Below are 25,597 nucleotides of genomic sequence, written 5' to 3'. Positions count from 1 at the left end.
TGATTTCTACTCTGGCACTTGCTTTAGGATCTAGAAGAATGGGAGCTATTGGCCTCTGGTACATTATCAAGCTTTCTGATTGTGAACATTAATAATAAACATCTTAGATTTTTATTGGATAATTTAAAAATACATAAGTACTTGAATACTGAATCTTTTATGTTGGCTGTTTCTTGAGAATACTTATCTCATTGTTGGTGATTTATGTTTATTATTAACTAAGTAATAAAAAATTAAAAGCATTTTATAATAATGAATAAATTATTTTTAATGAATGTATAAAAGGGATTGATGTTTTCAGTAGACAAAGAATAATGGCTTGATATGGTGTACAGGTGGGAAAAAATGGTCCCAGGATGAATGAAGCTAGGCTGCCACGGGTTCTCTTCTATTTCTGTTGAGGGTTTCTTGGTGCCATTATCAAAATGACCCTCTCCTTGCCTTCCTTCTTAAATGGCCCAGTGAGAGTACTACTTTCTCTCCAAACCTCTTATGCCTTCAACCCTCTGAATTCAGGTAGTATGTGGTGTGTATAATATACTCTCTTAAAATTATTTATATTATTTCTTTATTTTTAATGCTCATGAGGACAATGATTTTTTTCTTACTCCTCTTTCTATTTCCCACAGTGCTGTGTTCTTTAAATAGAGGAGATGCATGTTGTTTGAATTCATTCATTCATTCATTCATTGGATTTATCCTATTTAGGAATTGGACTTGGAACATATCTAATTTCCTTCTCTCTTGGGAAAATAGTATGTTTCCCATTCCATTATTACATTAAAAATTTATGGTTTTAAATGTATATGGTATATACCATCATAAATTTACTTTGTTAAAATAAGGGATTGAGAAACAACATGGTATAATGAAAAATGCTAGTATTTCTAATTTTAAGTTGACTGTTCAGTAACTGGGTAGCCATTCTCTGCTTTAAATTTTCTTAGCTAGAAAATGCGAACTTTCAAAAGCTTAAAACTATGTTTGTCTTATGGACAAGAGCTTTGCTATGGAATTTTACTTTTATATAAAAAGATATGCCCCGGGAAGGGGTTGGGAGGATGGGTTAGCCTGGTGATGGGTATTGAGGAGGGCACGTTCTGCATGGAGCACTGGGTGTTATGCACAAACAATGAATCATGGAACACTATATCTAAAACTAATGATGGAATGTATGGGGATTAACATAACAATAAAAAAATTAAAAAAAAAAAAAAAGATATGCCCCTTCCCTCCCTGTGCTCCCATAAGTTGTGGCTATGTAATTGCCTCTAGCCAATGGAATGTAAACAGAAATTTGATTAAAAAAAAAAAGACATCTCTTCCCTTTGTTTTGTTCCTTCCTTCATCCTGCTGCTTGGAGCATCCTGCAGCCCCAGGTGCCACCTTGAAGCATGAGGATATAGGCCACATCGTAGGCTGCAGAGTGGGGAATTTGAAGAAGCCTGGGTCGTGAGGACTTCATGGAGTTGAGTTGCCCTACCAGCCTTGGACTACCCATGGAAAAGAAGTCAACTTGTCTTAAGCCACTATTTTGTGCCTCTGTTGCTCACAACCTAACCAAAACCTTATTCATACTCCATCACTACTCATTTATTTGTCTTTTACTTTCACCAGACTCTGAGCTCCTTGCAGGAAGGAACTATACCTTACTCATGTTTGAATTCCTAGCACCCAGCACAATGATCTGACTTACAGTGGAGTACTCCATAAATGGTTATTGAATGAATGCATGAAAAAGCAAGTGGGTTATTATTCGCAGTGGCAGCTAAGTCTCTTGAAGTTTCTTCTGGAAAGTTAAGGTCAGTGTCTTAGCCAACTGTTCTTCATCCAGGTTCCCAGAATGAAGATGGTACATGGAGCAAAACTGAAGATGACATGCATAGAACATGAAAGAAAAACAATAAGCCTTTTTTTTTTTTTTTTTTAAAGCAAACCGACATGCACTTGGACAACTAGAATTGCAATTCAGAAGACACAGATTCGGATAGAAGTCTGAATTAGATTCCCTAAAAAATAAGTCTTTGTTGTTGTAAGCCATTAGGATTTATGAAATTGTTTGTTACTTTAGCACAACAGAGTGAAAGTTGGCTGATGTTGTGGGCTTCATATTTGAGAAAATACGAGAATGGAAGGACGAGTGAGAGTTTGCCTGCCTGGAGGAAGCTGGTGGCTTGGGACATTCGAGGCAAAAAGAAGACCCCCTTGAGGGATACATTTTCTCAGCACATTGAATTCTGTAATATCAAGATCTAGTTCCCAAATCCCCTGCTTCTTCCATGAATTTTGAATTGGAAATACTTGAGAATTTTCATCTGTGTCCTCTTCTCCCAAAGTTTACAGCCCACATGTGTTAGATGTGAAAGAGACAGGAGGTACTGAGGGGAGGGGAGCCAAGAGGTACTGAGTACCCACGTGCCAGTCTTGGTGCTGAAAGCATTTTACTTCCCACTGTCATTTGCCGCTCTTGGGCTCTGAATGAAACTTCCATGTCATCACTCTTCTGTTTCACCAGAAAAATATAAAACTTTAGCTCCTCCTACCTTAGTAAGTAGGGAAGCTATTTACCATTTGACTCTATAAATGATTTTTGGGCGCATTCCTCATTTTGCACTACATAAATTGGATCGCATTTTACTGGCTACTGAACCAGTAACAAACAACTCAGAATGTTTTTGGTGATAAAAGTTCCAATTATAAAAGAAACTGTGAAAATAGTTTCCTGGATCTTGGACAATGAGACTCAACTGAGAGGCTATAGGAATCAGATAAACCCCCCAGGAGTCGGGAAGGAAGCTTTTTTGAGCCTAATGCGGGGCTTGAACTCATGACCCTGAGATCAAGACCTCAGTTGAGGTCAAGAGTTGGACACTTAAATGACTGAGTCACCCGGTCGCCCCAGAAAAGAATCTTTAAAATAATCACATCTTGTGTTTTTTTCCCAAATTATTTCAATGCCATATACACATTGTAGAAAACCTGGGAAGAGATATAAAAGTATACTTTATTAAAAATTGTTTTCCCTCCAGGATTATATATATCATAGATATATAGCTTTTAGTTCCCCTTTTGGAAGATATATTTTCTCTGATTTTTATTTTTATTTATTTATTTTTATTTTTTATTTTTTTACTTTTAAAGATTTTTTTTTTAATTTATTTATCTGAGAGAGAGAATGGGAGACAGAGAGCATGAGAGGGGGAGGATCAGAGGGAGAAGCAGACTCCCCGCTGAGCAGGGAGCCCGATGTGGGACTCGATCCCGGGACTCCAGGATCATGACCTGAGCCGAAGGCAGTTGCTTAACCAACTGAGCCACCCAGGCGCCCCTATTTTCTCTGATTTTTAAAAGGTAGATGCTTGGGGCACCTGGGTGGCCCAGTCAGTTAAGCGTCTGACTCTTGATTTCGGCTCAGGTCACGATCTCAAGGTCATGAGATGGAGCCCCACATGGGGGGATCCACAGTCAGCACGGAGTCTGCTTGAGTTTCTCTCCCTCTCTCTCTGTCCTTCCCCCTGCTTGCTCTCTCTCTCTCTCTCTCTCTCTCCCTAAGAAAAGAAAACAAATATGGTAAGTATTTTCCTGGTTTTTCTTTCTTTTTTTGAAAGATTTCATTTATTTATTTATCAGAGAGAGAGAGCACAAGCATGGGGAGTGGCAGGCAGAGGAAGAAGCAGGCTCCCCACTGAGCAAGGAGCCTGATGGGGGCACTTGATTCCAGGACCCTGGGATCATGACCTGAGCCGAAGGCAGACGCTTAATCGACTGAGCCACCCAGGCGTCCCTGGTTTTTCTTTTTTGGCACCCGGAAGTTTAAAACTTTTATTGTAGTCAGTTAATTTCCTTTGTGATTTTTAGGTTTAGAAAGGATTCCCCACCTGAGATTAGATAAATTTTCATGCACATTTTTCTCTAAAAATTTTGTTTCATTTTAAAATTTCCTTTTATTTTTACATCTAACTATTCAATTTCTTTATTCTGGTGTGCAGTGAGAGCTAACTAGATTTCTTTCCTGGCATAGAGCGGGTGCCCACTCCGTCCTGTGCCAGAACGAATGAGTCAGATAAGGATGCATTTCCCAATGAGGGCATTTTGGAAATCTGTAGGGGCATTCTTTGGTCGTCACGGTGATGGGGGCAGGCACTGCTGGCATTTGGTGGGCAAGGACTGAGGATACTACACATCTCGGCCTTTGGGGGACAGTTCCAGAGTCTACTGTACTTTTGAACACCCCACTGAATTGAACACATTATATATACAAACCAGTAGTACTTTAGTACATAATAACACTAAAAAGTTTCACAAAATTACAAGAATGGCCCATAATATAGTATCATGTTATTACGGAGAGGGACACTTAAATGAAATAAAGACATTTTCTTCTTTTCCTCCCTCAACTTTATTGAGGTATAATTGACAAATACAGTCTTGAGATATTTAAAGTGTACAGTGTGGCAATTTGATATACATTCCCCCCATCGAGCCAATGAACACATTCATCACCCCCACGTATTTACTTTTTTGTGTGAATAAAGACATTTTCTTAATGTCGTTGAATAATATAATGTGTGCATCCTGCCTAGTTCAATGTAGTCTAGCGTTTCTAACTGCATCCTTAGTTGAGAGAGTTGTTTTTATAAGCAAGGCAACTGACAGCAAATGTGCAACAGAGAATTGTGATTCCTTTAAACATTCTTTTCTTTTTTTAAAAAAGATTTGATTTGATTTATTTGACAGAGAGAGACAGCGAGAGAGGGAACACAAGCAGGGTGAGGGGCAGAGGGAGAAGCAGGCTTCCCGCAGAGCAGGGAGACTGATGCGGGTCTTGATCCCAGGACTCCAGGATCATGACATGAGCTGACGGCAGATGCTTAACCAACTGAGCCACCCAGGCACCCTATGTCTCTCTTTCTCTCAGCATAGACAAATAAGTTTTGTCTGTTACCATTTGTTCAAACACTAGATTTTATTCTAGTGTCATCTATCTCTGCTTCTTCACCCTCCCGTGCTTCTCGTATGGATTGGCTTCTTACGCTCTCTTTCTCTCTCTCTTTTTTTTTTTCAAGTAAGCTCTCTGCCCAACGTGGGGCTTGAACTCATAATCTTGAGATCAAGAGTCACAGCTCTACAAACTTAGCAAGCCAGGTGCCCCTTCTTGTATTCTCTTAAATCCAAACTTAATAAGTTTAAATAGGGGCAAGCATCTGACTCATTATGTCTTCTAATGTAGTTGTGCTGCTCAGCAGTTTAATGTTAAAATGTATTTTATTTTGTTATAAACCCTTTATGATACAATTGGAACAGTGTATATTTTTCTGAAATTATGTGTATAGGTTGGTTATTTTTTTTTTGAAGATTTTATTTATTTATTTGACAGAGAGAGACACAGCGAGAGAGGGAACACAAGCAGGGGGAGTGGGAGAGGGAGAAGCAGGCTCCCCGCTGAGCAGGGAGCCCGATGCGGGGCTCGATCCCAGGACCCTGGGATCATGACCTGAGCCGAAGACAGACACTCAACGGCACCCCTAGGTTGGTTATTTTATCTGTGAGTTATATTTTAGGATGGTATGGAGGCCTAAAATTCTTTGTTATCTTAAGAGATTAGGTTTGAAATGGTTGGGATCACTGGGGAAATAACAAACAGAGATTTTTTGATAAGTGCCTAGCTAGCTTGTCCATAGATTAAAAAGAAGGAAAATCATAGCTATCACTTTTGTGGCACTGTTTTGTTTTATGTGTATTAACTCACTTACATCTCATAACAACCCTATGAAGTGGGTACTATTATTATCCACATTATACGGAGGAGAAAATTGATGCACAGAGAAATTAAGTAACTTGCCCGAGGTCACAGCTGGTAAGTGGCAGAGATAAGATGTACTGAGGGATTATTATGTCACAGTGTGGGAATAGGGATTATTAATCATAGTATGATCAAGCAACTTGCTTAAAGTTACACAGTTTGGCAGATCCTGGATTCAAACCCAGGCTCTTGGCCCCAGAGTTTATGTTCTCAATTACCACACTGCTTGGTCTCTGGCCAAGCTCTGTTTTATGGTGTTTTGATTTTTTTTTTTTAAGATTTTATTTATCTGAAAGAGAGAGAGCCCGAGCAGGGAGAGGGGTAGAGGGAGACAGAGAGAGAGAGAATCTCAAGCAGACCCTGTGCTGAGCACAAAGCCCAATGTGGGGCCCGATCTCACGATCCTGAGATCATGACCTGAGTCGAAATCAAGAGTCAGACGCTTAATTGACTAAGCCACCCAGGCGCCCCATCTGCTTTCTGTTTTTGTTTTTGTGTTTTGTTTTTTGTTTTTGCCATCGAGCTACACTAACCTTGCAAAAAAAAAAAAAAAAAGAAAAAGGTTCTCTGGATAGATAACCAAAGAGGTATCTTTTAGAGATATCATATGATATCATAAGAAATCTTTGATTTCTTCTTTTCTTAACTATTGTAGCCATTGAGCTATTTTTGGCATTTCTAGACTCCCTGGGAACTTATGATAGTATAAAACCTGTAGCAGCAGCTTGAAAGATCTTGCAGTCAGTCTTGAAAGTTTGCCACGAAGTTCAGAGAGAGAGAGTAAGGAAGTGGTCGGACATGGGTTCTGCTGGTAACTTGAGGCCTGGGGACCTGGACCATGGTCCCTTTGTCGCTGTACTGCTCTCAGGCTGGCAGTTAGACTCAGGTGACTTGGAGCAATAGCAGAGACAGTGACAAGCAAGGAGGAAGGGTAAGTTGCCATTTATGGCCAAGTTCCTCTTCTTCGTTGTCGTCAATGGTACCGACATTAGGAGGCCCATGACATTGACCTCACTCTCAGAGACATGTCCCTGACATGGCAAAAAGGATACTTTGACATTCTGGCTTCTAATTTTGAACTTAGGAAACTTCCTCCCCTGTTTTCCTTCTGCTCCATTTTTGAAGCGTTCTGGAGAGGGATCCTTTTTTTTTTTTTTAATATTTTATTTATTTATTTGACAGAGAGAGACACAGCAAGAGAAGGAACACAAGCAGGGGGAGTGGGAGAGGGAGAAGCAGGCTTCCCGCTGAGCAGGAAGCCCGATGTGGGGCTCGATCCCAGGACCCTGGGATCATGACCCGAGCCGAAGGCAGACGCTTAACGACTGAGCCACCCAGGCACCCCCGAGGGATCCTTTTTTTACCTCTCATCCTCTTGTCCGGTGCATTGGTGCATTTGCGAGCCTGGGCTCAGTCGAGGGCCCTGTGACCCTGGGCGTTCCTCTCATGCTTCCAGTCTGGCCCCCCTCCCGCTCTCCGCTGCAGCCCTTCTACTCGGCTGCTCCCTCCCCTCCAGGCCACAGTGCTGTTCCGCACTGCCCTCCCCGGATGGCCTCACCTGGAGCTGGGCTGAGCCTGGAAAAGAGCGGCAGGTGAGAAGTTCCTCAGTTTCCCTTCCTTCCATTGCAAACATATCTGTTTTCATCTATTCATCCATCTCAGCTTCCCCTCCCGTTGCTGAGAAAGCAGTGGCCCCGGACCCTTCCGAGACACATGACTCCTTTCTGCAGTCTGCGGTTGGCTTTTGCTGTGGTCACAAACGACCTGCCATCCTAGTGCCGACAGTTAGAGCCTTCATTTCTCTTTCAAGGTCCTGGGCGGGGCTGGGCGGGGCGGGGCTCCCGGCGGCAGGTCTCGTCAGGTGCGCGCTCTGCTCCCTTTGAGGTCCCAGGCTGTCGAGGCGCCTCCTGCCTGGGCCCCGCTGTTCTCCTGGCAGATGGAGCAGGTCCATCCAGGCCTCTGAAGACCTCTGTTGGGAGATGGCACATAGTCAATGTCTCCATACTCCACCGGTCAAAGCAAATCATGCCCCCAAGTCGAACAATAAGAAGGTCCACCACCTGCCTTCTCTAAAATCTCGAGCCCCCCAGTTGTATTTATTCTTGCTTATTTATTGTCTGTTTCCTCTCAGTCTGTCTCTTTCTTCATCGGCTTTCCCACCCTACAAACAGGTAAATCATTCCTTGTCCTCTAGGAAAGATTCCTTTCTTTTAATGATGACTGGCCTCCAGCTATAGTCTTCACCTCTTTCGCTTCACCTCCTAACAGAGTATTTCCTGTCATCTCGTCATCTCCTACTTGTCCTTAGCCATTACTATCTACTGTCCCCAAAGCACGTGCTGGGCCCACCACCATCTTCCATCCCCAGGACCCAAGCACATTGGCCTTGTTCAAGTCCGCAGACCAGCTGATTCCCATTCTAGCGCCCCTTCTTCTTCCCCTTCATTCTGTTGCTGCATTTTATATGGTTTATTCCTCCTCCGTGGAAGTTACTCCTTTTGAATTCCACAAAACCAGTCTCTCCTGATTGTCTCCTTCTTCCAACAGCTCCTTCTCTGTCTTCTTCACAGACCCTTCATTCTTTCATTCGCTCACTTGGCCAGTATTTATACTGTGCCTTGTCCATGCCGCACAGAGATCATGGACCACGTCCCTGACCTCACACCAATAGGATCACAGGTCGTTACAGCATTGCAACGTGGTGTGACCACGTTATACTCCTCCACGCTCTGCAATATCCTGACAATCTGACCCTGTATCACAGACTCCCTGATGCCTTCTCTTTTGCTAATTAGGCCTGCCTCTTGCCTGATCCAGGAGAACTCTGAATTCAGCCCCGATCGTGTCGTTCCTGTTACCACTAGCATCTTCCCACGAAAGCTCTATACATGTGTTAGACTTTGAGAGTTTCTTGGAAGATTATTTTAAAACCATTCACTTTTGTTGGGAAAATGTCAATTTTCAGCGTTCTCTGAATTCTTGGATAAAACTGCAGATGGAAAATCTTAAGATACTTTATGTGCTTCCCCCTACCCTCCTCTGCCACGATGACTCTAAAAAGCAAGAAGTTAGTCTGGGTCGAAACTCACAAGGAGTAGTGGGAGGGACTGAGGCTCTGGAGCTCTGTAGAGGTGGCTTTGAATCCCAGCCCCACCTTCGTGTGAGGCATGCACTTAACCTTTCTATCCCTCAGTTTCCTCATCCAATCAGTGGGTAAAATATTATTTCTAACGTTTGTGTTGAGTGCCAAATAGGACTTTTGTAAAGTGCCTGATAAATAGTAGATTCCTAACAAATGGGAAACACCCCCCCCAACCCTCGCCATCTCCCCTTGCTCTCTGTGCCCTGGTTGGTCATAACAATTTTCCAAAGTCAGATGTATTGACAGTTTGAAAAAGCTGGAATTATTTCTTTTCTATTAATTTCTCAGTAGTGTTTTAGAAGTACTTCTTCGTTGTGCTGCTGTTGCTGTTATGTTCAATCAGCTGGAGAGTGATAGCTGAAGTGGAATGGGAGCTTACTATGGAGAATTAGGCAACTGTTAGAATCAGCAGAGTAGGCCTACAAACTACAACACTGATAGATCTCAAAAACATAGAGCATAGGAAAAAAGTAAGAAATAGAACGTGGTATATAACCTAATACCATTTATATAAATAAAAACACATGCACGTTCCTAGGAATCGATCCTATAGAAATAAAAGCACCCAGGGGCGCCTGGGTGGCTCAGTCATTAAGTGTCTGCCTTTGGCTCAGGTCATGATCCCAGAGTCCTGGGATCAAGCCCAGCATCGGGCTCCCTGCTCGGCAGGAAGCCTGCTTCTCCCTCTCCCACTCCCCCTGCTTGTGTTCCTGCTCCCGCTATCTCTCTTTCTGTCAAATAAATAAATAAAATCTTTTTTTAAAAAAAGAAATAAAAGCATCTGTATGTATGGATTCATGCACACAAATATTCCTTGCAGCTTTGTTTGTAGTTGTAAAAAACTGAGAACAATCGAAATGCCCATCAGTAAGGAATGGTTGAATGAATCATTGAACACCTATACCATGAAATACTATGCAGCTATTAAAAAGAATGCATTATAGCTGTATCTACTAACCTGGAAGGATGACTACCACATATTCTTAAAAGAGAAAAGCAAACTGCAGAGAGATGGATTTTGAATCCATTTTCATTAAAGTAGATCTCTCTGTCTCTCAGACACACACACACACACACACACACACACACACAACGTGTGTTCACTAGCTTAGGGGTTTGACTGACCCTGGAGAAATACGTGGGGATAGACACTGCCCATGCTGTTAGCAGTGATTACCTGCTGGGGGTGCAGGGAGATAAGAAAAAAAAGACTATCAAAGACTAGAAAAAAAGTCCCATGATAGAAAAAGTAAAAAAATTAGTACACAAAGACCCTATCTCTGAGATCACTTCAAATGTGCAAACAATGAAAATGCAAATGGACAAAGACCAGACTGAAACACGTATAAAAGTAAATCTGGGTAAGAGGATTAGGAGCAAAAAGAAAAATATATGGACACCAAACAGCAATATCCCAATATCCAAGCAAACAAAATAAACATTAAGTAGCTTAGGCTCGCTGCCTATGGGTTGGAGGAGAGGAGGACAGGGGTGAGCAGGGAGATCAAAAGGGAATTTACAAAATTTAAAGAGAGGGAACAGATGTGGACCAGTGATAATGATGTGCCAGAAACTGAGGCATAAGATGAACTCAACACTCGGCACCTAAGGTTAAAAAGTCAAATAAGAACTTTCCCCCAGCGTAGCTGATGAGAAGAACAATTGTAATAGAATCTACAAGATTAGGTTCTAATCTTGGACCTTAGGGTCCACTTCTCCACAGAGCTTAATTCAAAGGTGACCTCAGGGAGCCAAAGGCCCAGAAAAATAGTGGCTGAAGTTCAGGAGGGGTCTGAGTAAGACCTACTAAGTGTCATTAATATTCCAGGCATGGGAATTCCCAGACTTGTGCTCCAGGGACTCAGTCCGGTGTTACCCGTATCGACCAATGAGAGACAGAACGGTCAGCCCCTCCGTGCACTGGCTCTCCAAACCTTCTAGATCACTCTGGGGAGAATATTAGCTATTAATTAGTTCCCTTAAATAGTGGCTTTGAACTTTTGGAATTCAAATTAATTGATGGTCTCAAAGAATGCCATGTAATTTTTATGGCATTGAGTCTTTTTTCCCAGGATTAATCTAACTTTGTTCTTTCTCCCTTGTTTTCCCAGGCTTGCATCTTTTTAGCAGCCGCCTGCACTTATCTTTTGAGCTTTGAACCATGCCCCAGTGGATAAGTAATTTCATTTAGGTAAACAGTTTCCAGAAATAGACTCAACTGCAAGCAAACAGCTTGTTTGCGATAACGGGCCCTGCCTGCGTCCGATGTCCGAGCCTAATGCTCTCCGGTCTGCCGATGCCGGTGGTTGACTTCCCTTCTTTGTCAGCCGTCCCGCAGATGCCTTGCCTTCTCTCAAGGTACGAGTCAGGGAGTCAGGTCGTGTAAATAAACTGCGTTTTGCCCGGCTTGATCCGGGAACCGGGAGGAGTCGCGCCCACCAGCAGAGTGGTCGGTCCCCGACGTGAGGGGCCTTCCTGCCTGGTGTCGAGCACCCTGGGCCTGAGCTCTTCCGGCTGCTGAAAGACCAGTTAACACAGTTGCCATCCCTCTGCCGGAACGCGTCCTGTGCAATGGCACTCATTATAGTTAATGAGCTGTTAGCATTTCCATTATGGTATTTTTTTTTTAGGGTTTATAACCTGGTAATAACAATAATTTGTCTCAGCCCTAAATTCCAGTAACAGCCGATGGCCCAGCCATTGCTTTTGCTCTTACTAATGTTGCGGGGCTGGGGTGAGGGCGTGCTGCCCGGTGTGTGTAATGCACAAAAGGGAACATGTTTAGGAACTAGAAATCTTTTCCTTTTTCCTTTTTAAAAATGATCAAATTGGGGGCGCCTGGCTGGCTCAGTCAGGAGAGCATGTGACTCCTAATCTTGGGGTGGTGAGTTCAAGCCCCATGTTGGGTATAAAGATTACCTAAATAAATAAACTTAAATAAAAATAATCAAATTGGGCAATAACTCTATTTGGTATCAATAAAATGTTGCCAGAGAGGAGAGGCTCACCAAGAACCCCGGATGGGGTCAGGACGGCTGCAATGGTGAGAACTGCGGGAATGTTGGGGTTGGTGGTCCTGAGAAGCCAGATGTAGAGAGGCCAGCTAGGAAGCCCCAGTGCTCATAGGGACTCTGCAGTATATTAGCCTGGCTACCCGGGGGGGGAGGGGGGGACAGAGAGACCCCTAGACCTTCTTAACCACAGAACTCACAAAGGCCAGGTAGCCGGGCAGCCCCACAGTTTCCAGTGAGATCCACGAAGGATTTAAGTTCATCCAAATACTAAAGGGGCCTGGGCTCTGAGAAAGGCCGTCAGCATCCTACAGGCCACAGGTAGTGTTCTGTTTGTCTTCCTGACCTAATGGCCTCAGCCTGAGACCTACAAATGTAGGCCAGGCGTTCTGCTTTAAAAGGTCACAAGGGCACATGGCTGGCTCAGTTGGTATAGCATGTGACTCTTGATCTTGGGGTTGTGAGTTCGAGCCCCACATTGGGGGTAGAGTTTACTTTAAATAAAGGGGGCATCTAAAAATAAATAAATAGGGGCGCCTGGGTGGCTCAGTTTGGTTAAGCATCTGCCTTCGGCTCAGGTCATGATCCCAGGGTCCTGGGATTGAGCCCCGCGTCAGGCTCTCTGCTCAATGGGGAGCCTGCTTCTCCCTCTGCCTGCCACTCCCCATGCTTGTGCTGTCTCTCTCTGTCTAATAAATAAAATCTTTAAAAAAATAAGAATAAATAAAAATAAACAAATTTAAAAAGGTTACAAAGCATCAGGAGAAACTTTTGGCTAGTACTGTGAAGAATCCCTAAACTGAGTGGAAGAAGTGGTTTAAGAAGGCAGGGAGCTTCCCGAATAAATTCATTTTGCTGGTAAAATAATAATAATAATAATAAAAGAAGGCAGGGAGGGAGTGAGGGAACCAGACTGTGTAAGCGTATGGCAGCATCAGAGATGTGAGGAACTCTATGGCGTTCTTCTCCGAAGTTCTATCGCAGGTGAGTGGCCCAGAGTCCCATGGTGCACAGAGTAATAAGGGGGTGTCAGCAGCACTGGGGGGTGAGGGATCCCGGTGTGAGCCTAGAGAGGAGGACTGGACAAAGGAGGGGGGATTTCATGTCTAGGCTGTGCGGACTAAGGTAGCTGTTGTATGAGCTTCTGAGACTCTGAGCAAAGATACAAAGGTGGTAATGACAGGATCCGGCAAACCAAGTGACTCCTCATACCTTCTGCTAGCTTTGGGGGTAAGAGGTGCTGGAGTCAAAAAGAAACTTGGAATGTCTGAGGACCCAAATTCCAGATGCAGGTTTGGAAGGATCAGTAGGGTAGATTGCTCTTCACTTATGTCTTTCTGAGGGAGAGCTGGTCTGGCTTTAGGAATCCCAGTCCTGCAAGCTTATGAAGACGTGGAAGATGCACTTAGCAGGAGAGTCTCAACCTAATTAAGAGTTTATTTAAATCTGAATGTTGAACAATTTATTATGTGAGAAGCATTCTAGTATAGAAAGGAGAGGTACAGTCATTTTTCAGGAGAAAAGGCTGCTATTCAGAGCCACTGTAGAGAAAATATTTATGTTCTCAGATGTCTATTGTTGTCTATTATCTCGGTCAGCTCGGGGCTATAACAAAATACCGTGGACTGGTAAACAGCAAACATGTATTCCTACAGCTCTGGAGGTGAGAAGTCCCAGATCAAGGGGTGGGCAGATTCAGTGTCTGGTGAGACTCTTCCTGGTTTGCAGATGGCGGCCTTCTTGCTGGGTCCTCAACGTGAGGAAGAGAAGTGGGATTCTGGCCTCTTTTGATAAGGCCATTAATTCCATCATGAGTGCCCCACCCTCATGACTTCAACCTCCCAAAGGCCTCACTCCAAATACCACCTCACCTTGTGGCCTTATCCCATCACCATGGGGATTTTGGGCTTCGACATATGGATTTTGGGGAGCATGAACATTCAGTCCATAACATGTATGTGTTAATTAAAAGTTTAATTGTGCATATGCAATTAAATGCATATATCTACACATATGCAGACTCATACGGACACACACATACGTATGGGCAAAACTGGGATTATATTACAAACTGAACATTTTGTATGCTCCTCTTGCTGCTTGAAATGACCTTGTGACATAGTCCTATCTCAGTATATTCTTTGAAACTTCCGAAGAAGGAAACAGAGCAGATTCTTAGGTTGCCTTCAGCTCTTATGTCTCTAGCACATAGTAGGCACTCAATACATATTGTTGAGTGAAAGAATTATTGTTCAAGAGAAGTAGACCTAATACAAGGGGTAATGAATTATAAACCTTACAACTCACGGGACTTGAACTTTTAGGCAATGGGGCTTATCATTTTAAACCCCTAAAAGGGGGGACAGGAAAAAAAAAACCCACTTTTTGTTTGGAATGGAGGTTTCTGATGGTCAGATGCACTCTCTTTCTCACCGGCAGACCTTTCTTCAGAATTGTTACTTGTGTTTGTCTGTCCAAAAGCCTGCCTTGGTCCATTGCTAGAGCAGATCTTTCTGGGCTGCTGGAATCTTGGGAGAATCCACGTCAGGAATGTAGGAAGGAATGCTTAGTTACCTTGGGAAGGGCGTTCTGGACGGAGGAGTATAAAATGCTGGCATAAGGAAATTGTCTTTGGGCCGTGTGGCCCAATCAGTGTGTCAGTGGGTGGAGTGGAGCTGTTGTTTTGTTCCCTCATTTTCCCATCGAACATGTATTGAGCACTTACTGTGTGCTAGGGCCAAGGGATATAAAATGGAAAAGACAGATTTCTTCCTTAAGGGTAAAAATAAAATAGAGGTGATAGAAGTAAAAAACCAGTAATTGGAAAACACTGGAAGTCGGTAAGTATGCACTGGGGCAGAGAGGAGAGAATGAGAAACTCTGCCCATGTCAGGCACGGTGCTGTGGGGAGGACAGCTTAGAGCTTGGTGGGTGGTGGAGCTGGTGAATCAGCGGGGGTCAGTCTCAGTCTACATCCTGAGGATTCACGGTCTCTCCAAGCAAACAGGCAACTGCGTCAGAAATCTGGGCATCCTGCTGGGTGCCCACTCCCCATCCCTGTCTGCACCCAATCAGGTAACAAGTCCTGTTGTTACCTGCCTCCTGGAGTCCTGTTGAAGGAGTTTTATCCTCTTCACTCCATTGTCTCTGCCCTAGTCCAGATCCTTTCCCCTTTATGACTATAATATGGCAGTAGCCTCTAAATTGGCTGTCCTGCCTCCTCTGATCCCTTTCATTAGTTACCTATTGCTGTGTAACAAATTGCCCCCAAATTTAGCAACTGAAGATGGTAGATATTTATAACCTCACATAGTTTCAGAGGGTCAGGCATCTGGCAGTGGCTTAGCTGAGTGGGATGATGTTAGCTGAGTGGGTCTGGCCCAAGGCGTCAGGAGACTCCAGTCAAGCAGTTGGCTGGAGCAATTCCCTGAAGGCTTACTGGGCCCAACGAATCCATTTCCAAGCTTACTCACATGGCGAACAGCAAGAGGCTTTAGTTCCTCACCTTGTGGCCTTTCCATCAGATGACTTCTAAAATGGTAGCTGACTTTCCCTATGATGAGTAACAAGGTGGAAGCTACAGCTTTTTATAACCTAATCTCAGAAATGAAGGACCATCACTTCTGCCATATTCTACTGGTCACACAAGACTAACCTGGTACAATATGAGGATGGGGTAGGGGCCCACAGGTAACCATCTTGGAGTTCTTTTTTTTTTTTTTTAAGATTTTATTTATTTTTTGACAGAGAGAGAGACAGCGAGAGAGGGAACACAAGCAGGGGGAGTGGGAGAGGGAGAAACAGTCTTCCTGCTGAGCAAGGAGCCCAATGCAGGGCTCGATCCCAGAACCCTGGGATCATGACCTGAGCTGAAGGCAGACACTTAATGGCTGGGCCACCCAGGCGCCCTTTGGAGTTCTTTTTTTAAAACAAAATTAATTGGGGCACCTGGGTGACTCAGTGGGTTGGGTGTCTGCCTTCACCTCAGGTCATGGTCCCAGAGTCCTGGGATCGAGTCCCGGGATTGAGTCCTGCTTCGGGCTCCCCACTCAGCTTCTCCCTCTGCCTTTCACTTGCTCGCTCTCTCTTGCTCTCTCAAATAAATAAATAAAATCTTTTAAAAATATAAAAGAAAAAATAAAAAGAATAAAAAATTAATTGTTGTATTTTGTTGTAGTAAAATATACATAACATAAAATTTACCATTTAAGCCATTTTTAAGTCTACAAAGGCATTAAGTGCATTGATATTGTTATGCACCTATCACCATCATCCATATCCAGAACTTTTATCATCTACCTAAACTGAAACTGTATACCCATTAAACACGAATTCCCCATTTTCCCCTCCCCCCAGCCCCTGACAACCACCATTCTACTTTCTGTCTCTATGAATTTAACTACTGTAGGCACTTCATATAAATGGAATCATACAGTATTTGTCCTTTTGTGACTGCCTTAGTTCACTTAGCATAATGTCTTCAAAGTTCATCCATGTGGCATGTGTCAGAATGTCATTCCTTTTTAGGGTTGAATAATATTCCATTGTACATATATGCCTCATTTTGTTTATCCACATATCTGTTGATGGGTATTTGGGTTGTTCCTACCCTTTGGCTATTATGAATAATGTTGTTATGAGCATGGGTGTACAAATATCTGTTCAAATCCCTGCTTTCAATTCTTTTAGGTATATACCTGGAAGTAGAATTGTTGGATCACGTGGCAATTCTATGCTTCACTTTTTGAGGAAAAAACCAGACTGTTTTCCACAGTGGCTGCACTTTTTTACATTCCCATCAGCAGTGTAGAAGTGTTCCAGTCTGTCAACATCCTTGCCAACACTTGCCGTTTTCTTTTTTTAAATTGAGTAGGGTCCACATTCAACGTAGAGCTCAAACTCATGGCCCTGAGATCAAGAGTCACATGTTCTACTGATTGAGCCAGCCAGGTATCCCAACACTTGCTGTTTTCTGATTTTTTGTTTATTTGTTTGTTTTTTGAAATAATAGCCATCCTAATGGGTGTGAGGTAGTATCTTATTTTGGTTTGGATTTACATTTCCCAAATGATCAATGATGTTGAGTATCTTTTCCTGTGCTTATTGACCACTTATATATCTTCCTTGGAGAAATGTCTATTCAAGTCCTTTGCCCATTTTTAAATCAGATTGTTTGTTTTTTTGTTGTTGTTGAGTTGTAGGCGCTCTTTGTGTATTCTGGATCTCAATCCATTATCAGGGATATGATTTGCAAACATTTACTTCTACTCTGTGTGTTGCCTTTTCACTCTATTGATAGTGTCCTTTGATGCACAAAAGTTTTAAATTCTGATGTAGTCTAATCTATCTATTTTTTCCCTTTGTTGTCTTTTTTAATCCAAGGAATCATTGCCAAATCCAATGTCAGGAATCTTTTCACCTATTGGAGGTTCCTTTAACCCATCTTTTTCATCATTTGGCCTTGCCCTCAGGATCAAGTCTTGACTCATCATGGCACTTAGGGCTCTTCATGTCCTTGATGAAAATGTATCTTCTCATTTGTTCATTCAGAAGTTCAATGCCTATTTGTTGAATATGACCATGTTTTAGACATTGGAAACAAAAGACATGAAAATCTTTGTTCTTGTGGGTCTTACAATCTAGTTAGAGAACAAAGAAAACAAAGTAAGTATGTAAATAAATTACACTTTTATGTAAAGTTATATAATAGGGTAGATATTAACATTCTTGGCCATCAGTAGATGATTGTTGCCGTGTGGGAAAAAAAAGATCAGGGTAAGAAGGATCAGGGGTTCTTGGGCAGAAGGCTGGTTTGCAATAAAAGAAAGGTGGTTAGGGTAGGCCTCTGAGTGGGAGACATTTAAATAAAAACCTGAAGTGATGAGAGCATGAGTCACATGGGTATCTGAGGAAGAGCCTCTGCAAAGGCCCTGAGGTAGGGATGTGTCCAGTGCATCCAAAGACTGACGAAGATGCTGGTGCAGCTGGAGTATTCAGAACGAGCAGGTGATGGATGGAAAAGTAGGGTATGAGGTCAGAGCAGTTGTGGGGAGGGGAATATCACACCCTGTGGGACCTCATAGGCCACTTAAAGGCCGAGTGAAGGGCGAAGCCCAGCAGTGTCACGGTCTGACTTGACATTTATAAAGGCTCACTCTGGACCTGGACTAAGAATTCTCTGTGAGGGGAAGGGCTGGAAGCCGTGTAATCTGTGAGGAGATTCTTGTAAGAATCTAGGTAAGAGACAGCAGTGGTTTGGATCAGAGAGCTAGCCAAGGAGGTGTGAGAGGGGAAGGGTGCCTTGGTACTAAAACCATAACTCTGAAATCCCATTTCTTTTCAAAGTTGAGGTACTAGTTGATGGCTTAGTGTGGCATACATGTTGTCAAATGTCACAGCCCTAGGAAAATCCATTTCCATATCACTAATTGATTAATAAAGTATCTCTTACACCTCAGGGTTAAATTACTAGTTCGCTACAACCTCTGTAGCCAAAGGTCCTCTCTAGGAAAAGTGTTAAGTTATCTGAGGACGTTAAGCTGCACGGTTTTTGACCTTCCTGTCCCTTCAAAACAAGAGGGAAATACAACTGTAATTCCTTGTGTATGCAGCTGTCGTACCAGGCATTGGAAGATGGGATGGGGGAGACCGGGAGTGTCGATCATAGCTCATTGGCTTTGTAATTAAACTCTCTTGTTATTAAAGCAGAAATTCTTAAAGACTCCTGCCTGTGTGGGACTGAGAATTATTTATCACAGGAATTCCAGTCTGCTTTGCTATAAAAATGTTGCCATGTTATTGTGTTCATGAGATCCAAAAACTCTGATTTTGAAATACCTGTAGGTATAGATATGCAGACATCATATCAACTTTCTCACTAATGGCCAATTTATTGAAATTTTTATGTGCGTGTGTATATGTAACTAACATTTTGACCTTCCTTTATTTAATCTGACTTTTTTGAGGCACCAAGACTCACAGGAGTAGGTAGTATGGGGGACAAAAAAGAGTATCCGAGCATAATGTATCTCTTTGCTATGTCCAGTGCACATCTGTCTAAGTCCCTAGCACCCTGATGAAGGCAGCATTCATCAGTTAAATAAACAATCATTTCTACTGATGGCAGCAGCCTCAGCATGGGTGCACCCACCATGTTATTCAAAACTGAGGGACTTTGCTGATGGAGCCATAGATGAGAATTAACCAGTGACTTTTTCCTTCTATGTGGGGTTAATTATCAAGTAAGACAAGTGAAACTAAGACAAACACACATTAAAATATGATAATAATGATCTATTTTAAATAAAAACACATTACGGGTGCCTGGCTGGCTCAGTCCAAAGAGCATGCATGTGACTCTTGATCTCAGGGTTGTGGGTTTGAGCCCCACATTGAGTATAGAGATTACTTAAATAAATAAATAAATAAATAAATAAATAACCTTAAAAATAAATAAATAAAGGGGCACCTGGGTGGCTCAGTTGGTTGTGTTTGGCCCTCTTTGGCTCAGGTCATGATCTCAGGGTTGTGAGATCAAGCCCTACATCAGGCTCTGCACTGAGCGTGGAGTCTACTTGAGATTCTTTCTCTCTCCCTCTGTCCCCACCCCCCACTTGCATTCAAATAAATAAATAAATCTTTTAAAAAATAATAAATAAAAACATGTTAAATCGTGGTCAGTGTCATTGTTACTTATACCTTTCTCATGAATTTTCTACTATCCTTAATTGGAGCTTTTAATATGATTGGATTCAAGTCTCCCATCTTTGTTTTGGATTTGTCCCAACTGTTCTTTGTCCCTTTCTTCCTTCTTTCTTGCCTTCTTTTGGCTAAATTGACTATTGTTTAGTATTCCATTTTATCTCCTCTATTGGCTTGTAGCTATCCCTCACTGTGTGTGCGTGTGTGTGTTTGTGTGTGTGTGTGTGTGTGTGTGTTCATTTTACTGATTGCTTTAGAGATTATAATATGCAATTTATCACCGTCTACCTTCAAATAATATTATGCTACTTCTTTACCATCACTTTAGTTAATTTTTCATATGATCACGAGGGAAAACAATCAATGCAATACCTATTATATTTATGTGAAGATTAGCTGTATTCAGATTTGCATTTTAAAATCAATGTGGGTGCAGAGCTCTCCTCTGCCTAATCACAGAATTGATTATGCAGCTCACAGATGTTTGTGCAGTTGTTGGTTGCTGGCTTACCTGGGTGTTTCATTTCTTCAGAGACAAATAGCTCTTTGTTTTTCTCTTTTGAAATAGCTAATGTAAATTAAGAAAACAAAAGGAAACATTTATCAGAAATCTTTCTTCAAAGAGAAGACGAAGCAGGCCTGCTAGAATACAGGTCATGGGGTGATGACCTTCTTTTTACATTGAAGTTTTTATCTCTCAGACACTGGAACCATTTTATTGGGGTTGAGTTGACTAACTCATAGTCTCAGGATGTGAATGGACTGGAGAGACACTCCGTTTAGGAGACAAAACCCTTAGGCATCCATCTTCTTGTCTTTTACAGATGAACCCCTTCTTGCCTCCCTGCTTGACACGTGCACCTCATCCCATTTGGCATTTCTGTGTCTGTCCCAGAGTTAGTGTCTTTTTTTTTTTTTAAGATTTTATTTATTTATAAATAAATAAGAGAGAGAGAGCACAAGCAGGGGGAGTGGCAGGCAGTGGGAGAAGCAGGCTCCCCGCTGAGCAAGGAGCCCGATGCGGGACTTGATCCAAGGACCCTGGGATCATGACCTGAGCCGAAGGCAGATGCTCAACCGACTGGGCCACCCAGGTGTCCCCCAGAGTTAGTGTCTTACGGACCGACAGAGGGAATGAATCAGCTCCTGGCAGAGTGGCTTGTATGTGCTAACTGCATATCATCAAATATTGACCTTAAGGAGTCCACTATTTCAGCTGGATTGATTGACGTACTCTCCATGCAGATTGGCCATCTCTGGAAATTAGTTTTCTTGATGACCAAAGGCATGATTTAAAAAAAAAAAGCATTGGGTGCCTTTACAAATAGTATGGTGAAATATTGCCCTTGCTTATAACATGATTGGTTTGAACTTCACATGTTGAATCCTGGAGAATTTTTTTTTAAGATTTTATTTATTCATTCGAGACACAGAGATACAGAGAGAGAGAGAGAGCATGAGCAGGGGTAAAGGCAGAGGGAGAGGGAGAAGCAGACTCCCCGCTGAGCCAGGAGCTGGATGTGGGGCTTGATCCCAGGATGCTGGGATCATGACCTGAGCCAAAGGCAGACGCTTAACCGTCTGAGCCACCCAGGCGCCCCGAATCCTGGAGAAGTCTATCGGTTATTATTTTACAATGTCCAGGAGTTCATGTTCCATATCAACATGTGCATTTAATTTTCAAAATTGCATGTCATACCTTATAGTAGGTTGTGCATGAGTGGTTATTTTAGCTGATTAGCAATATTAATGGGTAGAAAGAGGTGTGGTTGTGATGATTAAGAAAGGAAAAGAAGGCATGCTTTATTATTCAGATTTACTTTCCAAAGTACTTTTCCTTATTTTTCGTACACATACACATTCAGAAAACCCTCATCTGATAACTCTTTTGCTTTTAACTGGCTACCTGGAGTAGCTGCTTTCCAGGTTCTTATCAGGAAATGTCATCTCAAACTCATGGCCATTAATACCTTTTGCAAGCTCTGCAGAGAGAAACAATATTTATGGAGGATTGCCCGAAGTCTTTGCTGTCCATCCATTTTTTAGATAAGTCATCACCAACCTGTTGTCTTCCAGACCCCTGGGAGAGTGCGAGTTACTGCAAGGTTGCCTGCAAATCCTCTATTGAAGGTATTATGATTGCTGTCACTGTTATCTATAAGGACACAACAGTGACATTGAATAGTTTGTTTAAAGGAATAGAGCCTTTTCCAACATCCAGGTCTTTACTTAGAAGAAAATCATGTGATAAATGAAGTCGGCAATAGGATATGGAGCTAGTTTCCAGGCTTTGAGCTTAACTACTTGTGTTTCACACACCACTTTAGCTTCATTGGATCCAGAACATTAGCGTTGGAAAGGACCTAACCCCATCCTTAGTTTAGGTCAATCGTGCACTTCTGCACGGCGAGTACTAGGCAGCACTTTAGGGGCATTTCCCACTGGTGGTCGTGCATTTCCTGGGATGCTCAAAGCTATTCTTTGTAGTTGCCCACCTTAGAGGCATCTGCTTTAAATACCGGTTTTTACAATTTTAGTAAAGAAAATGATTTTTCAGAATTTCCACCTTTGAAACGGAACGGTACGAGTAGCACATCCAAGGGTGCCCAGTGGCTGGGGGGCAACCAGGTGAGCCCTTGTGCACTCGGCCACCACCCACAGAGCTGACCTGCGGTAGCTGCCACGGTGCTTTGCTTGCGGTCACGGTCATGTATTGCTTAGTTCAATGCCCACAGTGAGTATGCCTTAAGGGGGGAAACATAAGGAGCACTGACTTTGAAAAAAGGAAGATAATAAGAAGCACAAAAATGATAGTAATTCTGTTGATTTACCTCAAGATGCTCTTCATTAAATCTGTAAATTGCATTAATCTGATCTGAATTCTAATATACACATCAAGATGCCTCTAGTTTTCAAAAGCCAGTGGCAAAAGAGGGAAAGATGATGATATCCAATTTAGCTCTTCATTTATGGAGAATTAAAACTACCCATGTGGGCAATGTGGAAGTACTTGCAAAGAGTAACTTGAAACCTTCGTTTTTCTCTTGTCATTCAGAAATAAAGCAGATGATAAATTAACTATTTTTAGTGCAAAATATAAGAATTCTAAACATCCGGCCTTGAAGGCAGTTTTTAACCTGTATTAGGTGTAGTTAAGTTTATTCGTTATATTTAATGTACATTTTGTCCCTGAACCAAACATAAAATAATAGTTTAAAACTTGTCATCAAATCATGTTTTTTGTTATAAGTACCTTAAAGTAAGTTAAACATGTTAATTATCAAAGGGAAAATGTCAAATTTTATGGTTATGTAATGTGTATCTTTACATATAATGTTTAAATCCTCTTTAATAATTCCTAACTAAAACAAAATATTTTTTTCTTACTTAAAATCTCTCCTTAATCATATTTCTCATGAAAGTGACACAATTAAAAACTTCCAGAGGGGATGTGTAAAACTGTGCAATGGATTTGAAAGTCAAGAGGTTTGGGAAATACTAATGGAAATTATATTTTAAGAAAACAAGAAGAAGAGAAAGAGCAGGTATTAGAACAATATGTATTATTTTATAAAAGGCAAATAAAATAAATCAAAAGCAAAAAGCTAAGGCGGTGGCCAAGAGAATGTGTCTCTTGGATCGCCTATTGCAGAAAGTGTAACTGATCCATGATCCCAGCCGCTATCCCCTGATTCCATTACTGTTGAGTTTTCTTTAGGTTGCACTTCCCAGGGGCTGCTCCCACCCAGTGATTCTGTTAGGGATGTTGGGCGGAGCGGTGGGAAGGAGATACTAAGGCAGAGCTCTTCCTCTGACAGGCAAAACTCTTAAAACTGCACTGCAGTTTATGACCCATCTTCCCTCCATCCTTCCTGCCCTTCCAACATCCTTCCCATCCTCCTTCTGTGTCTCCTCTCCTCCTCCTCCCTCTCCCCTGATGCTCAGCATCTCAGTTTGACAGCAAACTTTTCCAGCCCTCCCCATCTTCCCTTACTGGTATCCCACCCTCCCCAAACCTCTTGCACCTCTAACACCATCTTAGTGTTTACCTTTGAGAGGACCTAGGCTAACAAAAAACTTTAAAAAAGAAAGTTAATTATATCTAAGCCCAGCACTGTGCTGCTGGAGCACTAAAGATTTCTGGTATAGTGGGGCGGCCACCATGGGAGATGGGCATTTTACACTGAGCTCTCTCTGGAGATTTTTAATATATCTAATTATATCTAATACTTAGTTCCTTGGGAATGCTTTATCAGTCAATCAAGATACTTAATATACATAGGAAATATTAAATTAATAAATGCAACGTAAAATCTTCAAAGAAGTTTAATACCCGAAGTTTGTAAAGGGAAAGAAATATTAATCCTCACCCTAAAAGGTAATTGTAAATATTTACAATTTTATAAGTAAAATAATAAGATATGAAGTAGTTCTTAAAACTTAAGGAAAACATAGCATTTTGAATTTGAACACTTAATTCACATTAAGTACTGATTAGAAAAAAAAGTCGACTCAGTTGAACGGTATTTTCTTTTCTTTTTTTTTTTTTTTAAAGATTTTATTTATTTATTTGACAGAGAGATAGAAGAGCACAAGCAGAGGGAGTGGCAGAGGGAGAGGGAGAAGCAGGCTCTGCACTGAGCAGGGAACCCGATGCAGGACTCGATCCCAGGACCCTGAGATCATGACCTGAGCCGAAGGCAGACGCTTAACCATCTGAGCCACCCAGGCGCCCTGAACGGTATTTTCTACATACGAAAATCATCTTCAAGAGTAACCTCCCAATTTCACAGTTAGTAAGGATTAAGCCAGGGTGTTCACATGGATGGTAGGCAGTAGTGTGTTGGTAAATATTTAAATCACAGGTTCTCTTGGGGAGGGAGGAAAGGTGTGCAAAAATAGATTTACATAAGTTTATTATGAATTTTGCTGATATAAAGAATGTGTAGCACACAATTTACTACGGATAATAACACTCTTTACTGTAAATTCCATGAAACCAGCTGACTTTCACAGAGTGCTATCAATTTTTGTGAAACTCCTGTGTCTGTAAGCCAGCCTATGGTTTAGCAATAGGAATGGGATCCCACGGGCGCCTGGGTGGCTCAGTCCGTTAGGCCTCAGCCTTTGGCTGAGATCGTGATCCGGGTCCTGGGGTTCTGGGATCCATCCCCATGTGGGGCTCCCTGCTCAGCGGGGAACTGCTTCATCCACTCCCTTTGCCCCTCCCTCTGCTCGTGCTCTCTCCCTCTCAAATGGAAAAATAAAATCTTAAAAAAAAAAAAGGAATTGTATCCCAATCCACTAACTCATTTCCCAGCAAGTTTGTCATTACATCTACGTGAGCTATCACCAAACGATTTCTCACCACTGTACAGAACGATACTCATTCAACTAAACCCTCTTTCAGCTTCCGCACTGTTTTTGAGTTTAGTCTGCATTATTAACATTTTCTTCTTCACTTTCTTAAGTCTGGACATTCAGCGAAGCAATAAATAAAGCCCTGAACAATTTCCACAGCGTGAACGCTCCGTCCGTTCCCGGCTGCTGCCGGGAGGGCGCTGGACGCCAGCCGGGAAGACGCGCCGGAAAGCCCGCCATGACCGGATGTGGCCGGTGCGGGGCTCCGCTGGGACGGAAATAACCTCGACTCCACAGGAAACAGAGGATAATAGTCAAGCCTAGTAAACTGATAAAGGGCTGATGCATTTTGAGTTATTATTACCTTTTTTAAAAAAAAGATTATCTGTTGAACTGTGTCCGTAATATTATCTAAATAATAGCCCGATCTAATAGCCAGCTTATAAAATTTTTGAAGATCTATCCACTGGTTTTCATGAGCTACTGCAAGCCTGCTCCAACACACCACTGACGGTAGGACAGAGTAGAGCTTAGGTTTCAAAACAAATACTGCGCGAGCCAAAGGCTCATTTTGGTGAA

The 25,597-nt window shown here is 42.3% G+C and overlaps 1 long non-coding RNA gene across 3 annotated transcripts in view; it reads left to right on the top strand.

Moving 5' to 3' along the window:
* The window catches only part of LOC118532241 (uncharacterized), a 32,030-nt gene extending 6,702 nt beyond the window's left edge, over positions 1–25,328 (top strand). Inside the window, exons 3-5 of one of the 3 annotated variants that reach the window (XR_013449913.1) lie at positions 11,057–11,303; positions 16,646–16,906; positions 17,339–19,565. This is a non-coding gene — a long non-coding RNA (uncharacterized LOC118532241). Of the gene's footprint in view, positions 1–11,056; positions 11,304–16,645; positions 19,566–25,177 lie in introns of those variants that run through there. The other 2 variants (XR_013449914.1, XR_004915608.2) reach the window with 2 other exon arrangements.
* Positions 25,329–25,597: the final 269 nt, after the last annotated feature.

Source organism: Halichoerus grypus, chromosome 7 (assembly GCF_964656455.1).
Source record: "Halichoerus grypus chromosome 7, mHalGry1.hap1.1, whole genome shotgun sequence".
NCBI lineage: Eukaryota > Metazoa > Chordata > Mammalia > Carnivora > Phocidae > Halichoerus > Halichoerus grypus.
The sequence above is the reverse complement of the archived record's forward strand: the minus strand, read 5'-3'. Positions and strand labels throughout refer to the sequence as shown.